Below are 13,292 nucleotides of genomic sequence, written 5' to 3'. Positions count from 1 at the left end.
TTCAGGTTTTGCAGGTATCCTGCATTTAAAGCTGTGTAACGTATTGGAATGAATTTTGTTTTTAAAATCCTCTTTGCCTTTGTTGTGTGTCCTGTAATGAAGCTTCTATTACGTTGGATTTTTAAAAAGGAGATTCAGTGCAAGCCCAGCAGTGTCCCTAACTGTAGGCACAAATGCATTCATTAAGAGTAGGTTTCAGAGTAACAGCCATGTTAGTCTGTATTCGCAAAAAGAAAAGGAGTACTTGTGGCATCTTAGAGACTAACCAATTTATTTGAGCATAAGCTTTCGTGAGCTACAGCTCACTTCATCGGATTTGAGCTTATGCTCAAATAAATTGGTTAGTCTCTAAGGTGCCACAAGTACTCCGTTTCATTAAGAGTGAAGCTGGTGCAAAGAGCTCATGCTAAACCACTATACCCTACAGTGGAGCTGAATGGGAGGAAGTCAATAGCAGAGGGATGTCTGTGCTGTAGAGAGAGTGATTACATTAGGAGAGCTGGAAGAAGAGCAGCAAAAGCCACAGCTACAGTGTCCCTAATGACAGGTTTCAGAGTAGCAGCTGTGTTAGTCTGTATGCACAAAAAGAAAAGGAGTACTTGTGGCACCTTAGAGACTAACAAATTTATTTGAGCATAAGCTTTCGTGAGCTACAGCTCACTTCATCGGTGTCCCTAATGTCTCCCATAAGTGGCAAAGAAGGGCTAAAGCTACTATTCCTGACTCTACACAGAGAAAGTGACTGTGCAGTTGTGGTAGGGGGTGCCCTGCAGTTCTGAGCCTTACCTCAAGGTTGAATTTGGCACCTCCATGCACTTCACTCACATTAAGAACAATTAGGCAGCTTAAATGAAGGTGCGGTGAATTTCTCCCTAAGTAAGCTGCATTCTAAGGAGTTTCCTCTAGGAATCTTGCTATGGCCGGCATACCTGCTACTGTAATTTATAAGTGCTATAAACTCACCTCTCAGACTCCAGGCCTTCTAGCACCAGCATTTGAGAATCATGGCCATAGTTCGGCATCATTAGTGCCACAATTCACAGCTTGTTGAGTGTGCGTTTGTGGTGCCCAGGCATTTAGCTTTTGGAAAGTGGTACTCTCTCTTCTGGTTTGCTACATCAATTGTTATACAAAGCCAACACCAAATGGATACTTCGAAGGAAAGCAATAAAGATGCACCAGTGCTCCCCTCTGCTTACAGCATGTCGGAAAAGAAAACAGGTCAGGCAGTGCAGAATGGGGAAGGCAATGGCTCCACAGCATGCTCTGTCCTCTCTTGAAGCCCAGAGAAGCCTGTCCAGAGGCGTACTTTGGGGCTGAGACCACCTGGGCCAGGAGGGACGGAGCTGGGGAGCAGCTGCTGAATACAATCTATGAATATGGGTTTCTGAATACAGCCTAGTTTTCCCCCCAGAGCTTGAGGCTACATTGGTTTTCTGTGCTTTGCCTCTTCCACAAAGGGTGAAATTTAAATCCCTCCACCCTGGAAGGGAGACTGGAAAAGAAACTCCATGAGCTTTGCTTTGCTAAGTTTCCAGCAGCTCATTTCCTTGCCTAGAGGTTTTTGGGGAGGAGGTGACAATTAGGCTCTGTTTCAGAGTAACAGCCATGTTAGTCTGTATTTGCAAAAAGAAAAGGAGTACTTGTGGCACCTTAGAGACTAACCAATTTATTTGAGCATAAGCTTTCGTGAGCTACAGCTCACTTCATCGGGTGCATACTGTGGAAACTGCAGAACACATTATATACACAGAGACCATGTTATTACTCAGGCATTTTCTTAGCACTCTTGCCTCGTCCATTTTAAAAAACAGAAACTTCAATTTAAGATTTACTGTTTTCCATATACATAATAAAGATAAGCACAGTTTGTAAACTTTTCCTAATTTAGATTTTAATTAAAGCCAGATTTGGTAACTGAGTTTAGAGCATTTCACCTCCAAGTTATAGGTCAGTATCTAGCAGAGGCAGATGATTTATTGGGGCTCTGGGAACAAAGAACATTTGGGCCCTCACCCCACCCACTGCCACAGGGCCCCACCCCATGCTCCTCCCCTTCCCCTGGCCCCACCCCCTGCCACAGGGCCCCACCCCATGCTCCTCCCCTTCCCTGAGGGCCCACCCTCTGTTTAGGCCAGAAGCCAGGCTGTGGTAAGAGCTGTGCAGGGAGCCCAGGCTGCTGTGGGGAGACCTGGACTTAGGGTTGCCACCCCTCCAGGATTGTCCTGGAGTCTCCAGGAATTAAAGATAATCTTTAATTAATAATCTCCAGGACTTCATCCAACCAAAGTTGGCAACCCTACTTGGACTTTCCACCTGCCCTGTGCGGTGCACCGTGGCGGGAAGGGACATGGGCTGGGGGCTGCTCTCAGGTACCCAACACCACACTGAGGGCAGGTGGAGGGTCTGGGGCTCCCCATAGTAGCCCAGGCTCCCTGGGTGGCTCTTACTACAGCCTAGGGTGACCATACATCCCATTTTGGGCAGGACAGTCCCCTTTTTAAACCCTACCCCAGATGTCCTGGCTCTTTTGTCCCATTTGCTCTTGCCAACTGATCATCAATTGGCAAAAGCAAACAGGACAAATGCCCAGTTTTGCCAAAAAGGGGCTGGTAGGGTTGACACCTTTATATTGGCACAAAACCAAACACCCTGGCCCCACTCCTTCTGTGATGCCCTGCCCCCTTCCCCGAGGCCCCACTCCCCACTCACTACATTCCCCCTCCCTTGGTGGCTCGCTCTCCCCCACCCTCACTCACTATCAATGGGCTGGGGCAGGAGTACGGGAGAGGATGAGGGCTCTAAATGGGGGTATGGGCTCCACAGTGGGGCCAGAAATGAGGTGTCCAGTGTGCAAGAGGGGGCTTTGGGCTGGGACCGGGTTTTGGGAGAAATGAGGGCTCCGGGTGGTGGTGCTGGCTCTGGGGTGGGGCTGTAGTTTGGGGTGCAGGAGGGGGCTCCAGGCTGGGGCCTGTGGGTTGAGGCAGGGGGTTGGGGTGTGGGAGGGGTGAGGGCTCTGGGATGGGGGGTGCTGGCTCTGGGGTGGGGCAGGGGATGAGGCGCTTGGGGTGCAGGAGGGGGCTCCATGCTGAGCGGTGGGAGCAAGGGATTTGGAGTCAGGGTAGGGGCTGCGGGTTGAGGCAGGGGGTTGGGGTGTAGGAGGGAGTGAGGTCTCTGGGGTGGGGCTGGGGAAGAGGGGTTCAGGGTGTGGGAGGGGGCTCTGGGCTGTGGGAGGGGGCTCAGGGTGTAGGGGGCTCGGGTGCAGGAGGGGCTAGGGGCTCTGGGCTGGGGTCATGGATGAGGGGTTTGGGGTACAGGAGGGGGCTCAGGGCTGGGGCAGGGGCATGGACTTACCTCAGGTGGCACTGCAGAGCCAAGGCAGGATAGTCCCTAACTGTCCTGGGGCACCATGCTGTGCCCCAGAAGCGGCCAAGAGGTCTGGCTCCTAGGCAGGGCAGGCTTTTGCCCGCAGACACTGCCCACCCCTCCCCGCACAGCTCCCATTGGCCGGGGACTTGCCAGAGGGAGTGCAGAGCTGGTGCTCGGGGCAGGGGCAGCGCACAGAGCCCTGTGGGTCCCCCTGCCTAGTTGCCAGATGTGTTGGCTACTTCCAGGGCACAGCACCATGCCAGGACAGTTAGGGACTAGCTTGCCTTGGCTCTGCAGCACCGTCAACCAGACTTTTAATGGACTGGTCGGCGGTGCTGACCGGAGCCACCAGGGTCCCTTTTCAACCAAGTGTTCCGGTTGAAAACTGGACACCTGGTCACTCTAGGGCTAGGAGGGAGGAGTGGCAGGGCTTGGGCAAGCCCCATGTGGGGGAAAAAGGAGGGCTCAGGCCACCTCCGTGTGGGTCAGAAATATGCACACCACCAGTCGGGCTCTGGCTTCCGGACTGTCTGGGGGCAAGGCCTCAGGGAGAAGAGGAGGAGCAAGGCCAGAGTGCTAGCAATCCTGAGGGGGCCACCAAATTGGCTGGGGCCCCTGGGCATGGGGCCTGTGCAGTAACCCACCACTGGTAGCTATTGATAATGGGCTGGATACTCCAGTCTGCTACACCCACTTTGTGCCATTCAGACTCCAGTGCCACACAGTGACTATGTTGATGCCTGAGAGGGCCAGCGGAGAGTTCCCCTGGCACATAAGGTGAAAGAACCCACATGGCTGTCTGGAGCACCAGCTTTCCCCCACCCCCATTTCCATCAGGGGCAAATTGCCGGAGGGAAAGAGGTAGGTACAGGCTGAATGGAGGTCTGCCAGAGCCGAACTCCATCACTTAGTTGAGAAGTGCAGTATTGGTGAGCTGCTAAAAGCAGTGTGACAGTCGCCCAAGTACAGCTCAGCCCCAGGGGCGAATCAGTCCCTGTGGGTATTAGCTGCTGAGGGGGACTAGTGACCTAAGTGAAATAAGTTTAGTGGTGTCAGTTCACACCACAGACCCCACAACTACATCCTAGTAGAGTGGCCAAGGGCTGAGAGGTTGATCTAACTCCCAGTCAAGTCAATGTGAGACTTTCCACTACACTTAATGGGCATTAGGTTGCACCTCTGAACGAGCAGGGACATTCCACCCCAGCTCAGGAGGTCAGGGAAGCTTGCACCACCCAGTGCCTGAGCTTTTGTCTGTTTTGTTGACTAATTCAGACTACCACTATTCTGCACTTGCTCAGCCTGTAGTTGAACTGCTCCTTACGACTGTCCAGGCTTCATGAGCCATGGGAGCAAGGGGTAGGCTGGGGTAGGTGCGACCACGCGGTGCTGCTGGCTGGGAAAGCAGCCTGAGGCAGAAGCCTCCCGCTCGCATGATATTCCAGGCAGGACTGAATCTCCAAGTGGGCTCCATGCTTGCTGTGGCATGGCGTCTGCACGGGTAACCCAGGAAAAAAAGGCATGAAACAATTGTCTGCCGTTGCTTTCATGGAGGGAGGGGTGAGTGACGACATGTACCCAAAACTACCCGCGACAATGTTTTTGCCCCATCAGGCACTGGGAGCTTAACTCAGAATTCCAATGGGCAGCAGAGACTGTGGGAACTGTGGGATAGCTACCCACAGTGCACCGCTCTGTAAGTCAATGCTAACCACGGTAGTGAGGACACACTCCGCCGACTTAATGCGCTTAGTGGGGACATACGCAATTGACTGTATAAAATCGATTTCTAAAAAGCGACTTCTACAAAATTGACCTAATGTCGTAGTGTAGACATACCCTTAGTATCTCACATGAAACCTAACCCAACAGTATAACACTTCACATGACCCAGACTTTAATAGGCACTTCCAAGTGCAAAGAGAATGCGTTCTCTCTTCATTGTGTTTGTGAGTGGCTGGGAACATCTTTAGAGTTTCAGTTTTGTTCAAGTAATGGAATTTGACTAGAGAAAATGCTGTTCTGTACATTAGTAAGCAGAAGACATATAGTCCACTGTACTGGTACAGGGTATGGAATAAACACTTTACAGGTATAAACATACTATTATTAAAGGCCTAAATCTGTCACCACTTACTCTAGTTGAAAATCCACAGAAATGCTGTAGAAGTCCATGGCATTAGCTCTGTATTTAGAGCAGGGCAAATGAACAGAATTTGCTCCTAGGACTTTATTCTATATTTGTACTTTAAATAAAAGTGATACCACTGCCTCCTCCAGTATATCACACATTGCTGGAAAGTGCATCACTATCACACTCCACCACACCCGTTTTACTGAATGGCTGAAAGGAACCTGAATTGAACCTGAAGGATTGTTAGAACCATTTTTGGTTTTGATACCAGTTTACTTGTTTTGGATATAGTGCCTCCAAAAAGAGAACTGCACTAACAAGGAGAAGGCAACCAAGGCAAATGAGATTATAATTAAGGCTGCATTTTTGTGAGGGATGCCAGTGTAGAGGGGGAGCAAGAAGAGCCATGGATCCAATAATTTTCTAATTTGTTTTAATATCCACAGTTTGAGATGTTGGAACTCGTGTGAGAATCAGTGGCCGTGATGATAAACTGTTGAACAAACATCAGGGAGCATCTTACTAGATTCAAAGTAAATCCACAGCAAGAGCTCAACAATAATACTGGCAACACAAAGGAGAAGATAAAGATATATTGGAATTGTAAAAGGCTCAGAAAAGGGCAACAGAAATTATTAGGGGGATGGAACGGCTGCCATATGAGGAGAGATTAATAAGATTGGGACTTTTCAGCTTGGAAAAGAGATATGGTAGAGGTCTATAAAATGACGACTGGTGTGGAGAAAGTAAATCAGGAAGTGTTATTTACTCCTTCCCATAACATAAGAACTAGGGGCCACCAAATGAAATTAATAGGCAGCAGATTTAAAACAAACAAAAGGAAGTATTTCTTCACACAATGCTCAGTCAATCTGTGGAACTCTTTGCCAGAGGATGTTGTGAAGGCCAAGACGATAACAGGGTTCAAAAAAGATCTAGATAAATTCATGGAGGATAGGTCCATCAATGGCTATTAGCCAGGATGGGCAGGGATGAAATCCCTAGCTTCTGTTTGACAGAAGCTGGGAATGGGTGACAGGGGATGGATCACTTGATGATGACCTGTTCTGTTCATTCCCTCTGTGACACCTGGAATTGGCCACTGTTGGAAGACAGGATACTGGGCTAGATGGACCTTTGTTCTGACCCAGTATTGCTGTTATGTTCTTAAGCCTGTGGATTCATATGCTCATATCATGCAATGAGGTCTGCTACCATGAGCTCCAGTGGAGCCCTACTGGCGTCTACCAGAGAACACAATAATCCCAGCAGGTGGGTATAGGATTGGGGCCATAATAAGAGCTTTAATTCTTCATGGCAAAGTCATGAATTTTCCCCTTTTACTTGCACCAAAGTAAATAAAATAAAGAAAAGCTGTGCTCAGCTTGAGTTTACAAAGAGGAAAATTCGGGTGCAATGACTATCTAATCTGGCCACAACAGCTCTTATTTTAGTATCTAAAGCACCATGCTGATGTTATAACAAGTCTATAAAGGTGTCATAGTTCCTGTTGCTATGACCCATTGCACTTAAAATGTAAATGCAAAACAAAAAACCCCGAGGGTCCTTTTAAGCTCAAAAGAATGCCTACTGTTTCTGACTTTTTAAAAAACCCCTTTTTCCATGACGTTTGCCCTTTTTGCACCAAGATCCCACCTGCCATGTGTGACTTTTCCTAAAAACTGCCCTAACAAAGTAGCACCCCTAATCATCACAATTGAGTTACTCAGGGATGAGTGGGTGAGGGAAAATAAAGCAGTCAGACTATACATTTCCCCTCACTTTTGCTTCTCTGACCAGAGAGCTCCAAGAGGCAGCAGGGGATAAGCCTAAAGGCACTGGGTCTGGCTGAAACAATGATCATGTTGTTTGGTTTGCCATGGCCCCATAACTGCTTTGCAAACAACCAACAGAAGTGCAGCCTATTCATCTGAGGGCTAGTTTTGATTTATGAAGGCAATAGCTTAGCAGACGGGGGGAAACTAAACCTTTAGGTTCCTTTATTTTAGTCCCTTTCAATTCTCTTAAATTTAGTTTCAAATATTCCAGGGAAAAAAGCTGCTTCTCCATCAGTTCATAGTGACTACTACAGATGCATATGGTATTTTAACTCCTCACCTCCTATCGTGTATGAGGACACATTTTCTATCTTCCCCCTGGTTGATATCTCTCCTCTGTGGGGATAAAGTATGTTCAAGTAATATTTAAAATCGAATTTAACCTTTAAATTATAGGGGTAGAAGAAATGAGTTTAGGGCCTGATTTTGCCATGTGTCGAACACTCACAACTCCAAATATGGCTGACGAGATTTGCAAGCACTCAACCCCTCTGAAAATCAGGCCCATGAATGATTTGTGAAGCTATTTGCAGTCCTAACATTCAAACATAGCCTGACTTTTTTAAATAGACTTTTGGTAAATCCGGAGTTCATAAAGGAAATGCTGGTGTTTTCCAGTTAGTGAAAGAGCTTCACAAAAATGAATTATTATTGCTCAATAGAGCTGGGTGGGAAACAGTTTTCCCATCCCATGAGAATTTGATTTTTAAAACATGTTTTGTTTCTCTCAAAACAAAGATATGAAACAAACAGGAGAAAAATATACCTATTAAGGATGTATTCCTTAGTTACAATGGAATAGACACTAAGCTGCAGTAACAATTTGCACAGCAGTACAAATCAGTGAGGTTGAGTGGATGTGACTAAAAGCAGAATAAGTAGCTGGTTCTAGCTCAATTCTGTTGCCTTCAGAAATGACTGACAAAACTCCCATTAATTTCAAAGGAAGCAAATCAGATCCACACAGATACTGCACAAAGATTAAGATCTATTAAACCATACATGATAAAAATATCAGATTGTAAGAGTTGAACGTGCAAATATTAGTATGTTTTGTTACCAGTTTTGCCAATCCAAACATTAAAAAAAAAAGATAGAGTCATGCCCCCCAAAAGTCATGTGTGTATCTATCTTTTTTTGAGAACTTCTAGGGTTGGCTTTTTCCATCTTCTCTGCAACCATGAGAAGCAGAGACTTGTCAAAAAAAATATAAGGAAGTTGAGATTACTACATAATCACATGCCTGGAACTGGGGCTTTAATAAAAGCTCACACCAAATATCAAGACATCATGATAAGATCACAAGTGCTGGACAAAAATTGTTTTTTCCAGAGATATAGGTGTGTAAATTGGGTACTCATGGATATAGACAGCACATTACAATTACATGTGTGGGTGGTTATAGAGGGGGGTAGATTTTCACGATCGCTGAGAACCCAATAGCTCCCGAGGGGAGTCAGAGTCAAGCTTCACAAATATCTTCTAAAAATGGTTTCCTTTAGGGCCAGATTGTGACTTGGCTTAAATCTGCCTCCCAACCTGGTCCAAGGGAAGCTCAAACACACTGTTCCTTGCTCCGGTTTCAGAGTGGTAGCTGTGTTAGTCTATATCGGAAAAAACAACGAGGAGTACTTGTCACACCTTAGAGCCTAACAAATTTATTTGGGCATAAGTTTTCATGAGCTAAAACCCACTTCATCAGATGCATGGATGCATCATGGACTCCATTCATCTGATGAAGTGGTTTTAGCCCATGAAAGCTTATGCCCAAATAAATTTGTTAGGCTCTAAGGTGCCACAAGTACTTGTTGCTTTTGTTCCTTGCTCAGTAACTCATGATCTAACCCGTATTGGGGCTACTCTGTACCCCAGGCCCTTAGGATGGCAGTAGCATGCCAGGTGTACCATGACCTTGAGGCAAGAACTATAGGTGCTTCAGCAGCTGGGACTTGTAGTCACTAGCCCCAGCTAGTCCCAGTAACTGCTCATACACATGATTAAGGGAAAGGGTATTTTACTGGGGCTGGCAGGAAAGGTTGCAAAATACAGAGGCTTAGGCCAGGTCTACATTACAGAGTTAGGTCGACATAAGGCAGCTTACATCAACCCAACACTATAAGCATCTATACTAAAATGTTACTCCCGCCGATGTAATTCACACACTGTGCTGACTTAATAACTCCACTTCTTTGAGGTGCATAGTGCTTAGGTTGACACAGTTTCAGTGTAGACACTTACTTACATCTACTTTAGTGGCCTCCAGGAGTTGCCCCACAATGCCCCACTGTGATTGCTCTGGTCACAATTTTGAACTCCACTGCCCAATGGCCAGGTACACATCCTTCCTCTTTTAAAGCCCCACAAATTTTTTAAATTCCATTTCCTATTTACTTGGTGTGGAGAGTTCACCTAGCAACTGCTCAGCTGACCATGCCAGCTCCATGCTGCAAATGCGCTCCTGCCTGGAGCGGTGGATCTCCTGGGTCTGAGGGGAGAAGAGGCTGTGCAAACACAGCTCTAGTCCAGCCATAGAAACGTTGATACCTATGAGCAGATCGCTCGGAGCATGGGGGAGAAAAGCTACAAGAAGGAAAGCCAAGGAGCCTTGACAGGCATACCAGAAGGCAAGGGCAGCTAACAGTTGCTGTGATGTGGAGCTACAGACATGCTGCTTTTACAATAAGCTGGATGTAATCCTTGGCAGGGACACCACTACCACCCATAAGAGCCCCATGGATACTTCAGGGGAGCTGGAGTCACAGGCTGCAGAGTGAACAGTAGGAGGTGGTGTTGGATGAGAGAGGAGAAATATGGGGGACAAGCAGGGAGACCTGTTTTCTGCGTCGAGAAAGTCCCTACACTCTAGCACAATTGAGGCTCTGGTGAGTATGCAGTTTGCTTTGATATTACAAGGACACATCTGTTCATTTACAGTGTTTTAATCATACTAGAAGAGGTAGTGAAATAACCAATGGAGGTAGAGTCATTATCTGCTTCTCATGCCCCTGTGTAGTTAGGCAAAGGGAGCCCTGCAGAACAGTTTATGTGCACTGGGATGTCCCATGTGCCCTCTATATGGATCTTGAGGAAACTTTCCTGAGGTAGTCTCCAGTCCTCTGCGGAAGGTTTCTGTGGAAGGCAGCCTTATTTCTTCTGAAACAGTAGGACACTTTCCCACGCCACTCAGCAATTACTTCAGCAGGCACCATTGCAGTGCACAAGCTAGCAGCATACAGACCTGCTCTCTAGCTGGATGCATGCAGGAGCTGTTCCCTTTAGGCCTCTGTTACCCTCAGGAGTAAAATATCAACTAAAATTACTACTGCCTGTGGAAAATGGTGCCAGTATTCAGTTCAATTGCCCTATCTGTTTATATTAATGCCCATGAGCTACCCTACCCCTATTGTCCCAAATTGGCCCCTCCCACCTCCAGGTGGTACTCACCATGACTGGGACTGCCGCTGTGCTCTATGAATCCCAAGGAGAAGTGAGAATGTAGTGCTTATAAGTTGTGTGGATCAAGAGGAGTGAGTTCAGTAAACCAAGTTTCCATATATCTTGTGCATACAATAGTATCTCTGTGAATTGAGTGTCTCTTTTGCAGATGGAAATGTGGCTGGGAAGATCTCTCCATCCATACCAGCGGAGCAGCTCAGCCAGATTGGGAGGAGGAGGAATAGGACATGGGATGGCATATTCCAAGAGATCCTGCAAGCCTCCGGTGCTTTGGATACCAAGCACAGGGCTTGGAGGATCACCCTCACAGACAGCATGGACAGGGATAGAGAGGAGAGGAGAAAAGCACAGGAAAAGGAAAGACACGTGCAACAGGAGATGCTAGCACTTCTCAAGCAAGAAACAGACATGCTGGAGACTCTTATTGACCTTTAGGTTCAACAGACCTGTGCTTGCCTCCCTCTGCAGCCCATAGAGAATTGCAGTCTGGTACCTCCCCACCCCCCAACCCTCGCATACACACATTCTCTCCTTGTGATGTCCTTGGCCATTGCACTACTCCTACCACTCCACCCCAGAGGAGAGCACAGGCAATCACAACCGTACATACACCAATCATGTCTCTCACAAGTTAGTGTACGTGTTTGTGAAATGGAAGGAGCTGTTCTTTCCCTTCAATGGTTCTTTTTCCTGTATTTATAAAGTTTCAGTCATTTATAAATGTCAGTTTGCATGCGTTTGGAATAAAAGTCTATTTGTGGAAACTTAATTCAACTTTATTAATTCACAACATACACTGGCTGGAGCTCACATCATTCACAGATAATAGCAATAGGTGCATTTCCAATGGTACATTACTACACAACACTCATTACAAGGTCCATACCAGGGTGCGTACACTGGTATCTAGCTGCTCAAAATCAGCAGACAACTGTTCCACCTCCACCCTGGTAGAAAACGTCCTTCCTTTGCTTCACAGATATTATGAAGCACACAGCAGACAGCTAGAACCGTGGGGATGTCCCCCCCACAGAGGGTCTAATTTCATGATTAGACAGTTCCAGTAGCCTTTCAAATGGCCAAAGGCATATTCAACTGTCATTCTGCATCTGCCGAGTCTGTAGTTGAACTGCTCCTTGCTGATGTCAAGGTGGCCATTCTACAGATTCATAAACCATGGGACTAAGGGGGAGGCTGGTTATCTAGGGATCACTATTGGCATTTCAACATCAGCAGTGGGAATCCTCTGGTCTGGAAAGAGTCCTTGCTTTCAACTTTCTGAACAGGCCTGTGTTCTTGAAGATGCTTGTGTCATGCACCTTCCTTGACCATCTGCACTGCTGGTAAAACATCCCCAGTGATCCACCAGTGCTCCTAATACCATAGAAAGGTAGCCCTTTCTGTTAATGTACTCTTCGGCACAAGACCACATTGTCACAGTAGGGATACGTATGCCATCAATCCCCTTACTGCAGTTTGGGAATCCCATTGCTGCAAAACCATCCACTATGTCAGGAGTAGGCAACCTTTGGCACGCAGCCCATCAGGGTAATCCGCTGGTGGACCAAGAGACATTTTGTTTAGGTTAACTATCCACAGGTACAGCCCCCCGCAGCTCCCAGTGGTCGCTGTTATCTAGCGGCTCTGTGTTCTTGGGGAACCAAGGCACAATACCCAGCCTGTCTGACTCACAAAAGACCTCCCCCCCCCCCACCGCTCCAGCCTCTGCTTGAACCAAAACAGATTAGAAGACAGACTTATGAAAAGGCAGATGAAGGGAGACTTCATTTTCTCCAGACTGATCGTGCTGGGGGCTCTGCCTGTCTCCAGCACTCCGGACCCTCAGCTACCACCACCACCTGGGATCCCCGATCAATTCAAGCTTCATGGAGTGGTGAGAACCCAGCTCTCTCTAGGTATAGCCTTCTTAGCCTGACTTGTGTGATCAGTTATAGTTTTCTAAACTTGACTTTTATCATCAAATTTAAGTTAAATTTATTGTAACTGTTTTGTTTGGCTTCCCTATGGTTATTACCTCGCAATAAATAACTTTCATGATTAAGCTGGTTCTCTCTCTCCCTCCCTCTCCCCCATCCTCTCTCTCCCCCCCTCGTGGGTGTTTTTTGGTTTCCTTATTTGCTGTGCAGCAATGCCTCTTGTACCTAAGCTAAAAGGTCCCTGCAGCACCCAAAAATCCTGTGGGGTTTGCTCTTCAAGTGGGTTACTACCAGAACAATTGTGACGTGAAAGTGGGGATAGGGATGTGCTGAACCTGGGACATATGAGGGTGGCAGCTTGGAAGTGCTGCTTGACCCAGCCTGCTCAGGTGTACTCTGTTCTGGTGCGGTGCCCATGGCATGAGGGTGACAGCTTGGAGCTGCTGTTCAACCCAGCCTGCTGAGTCCAAGGGCCTATCACGGGGTCAGCTTGGGAGTGCTGATTAACCCAGTCCTCTCAGACACGCTCTGTTAGTGTGTGGTGTTGTTCAATTCTTG

General features: G+C 47.2%; 1 long non-coding RNA gene across 3 annotated transcripts in view; it reads left to right on the top strand.

Annotated features, from left to right (window-relative positions):
- Positions 1-12,647, top strand: part of LOC141983816 (uncharacterized) — a 54,286-nt gene extending 41,639 nt beyond the window's left edge. Inside the window, exons 4-5 of one of the 3 annotated variants that reach the window (XR_012638526.1) lie at positions 10,046-10,223; positions 10,946-12,647. This is a non-coding gene — a long non-coding RNA (uncharacterized LOC141983816). The remainder of the gene's footprint in view (positions 1-10,045; positions 10,224-10,945) is intronic. The other 2 variants (XR_012638524.1, XR_012638525.1) reach the window with 2 other exon arrangements.
- Positions 12,648-13,292: the final 645 nt, after the last annotated feature.

The sequence above is a fragment of the Natator depressus genome, chromosome 3 (assembly GCF_965152275.1).
Source record: "Natator depressus isolate rNatDep1 chromosome 3, rNatDep2.hap1, whole genome shotgun sequence".
Taxonomy (NCBI): domain Eukaryota; kingdom Metazoa; phylum Chordata; order Testudines; family Cheloniidae; genus Natator; species Natator depressus.
The sequence above is the reverse complement of the archived record's forward strand: the minus strand, read 5'-3'. Positions and strand labels throughout refer to the sequence as shown.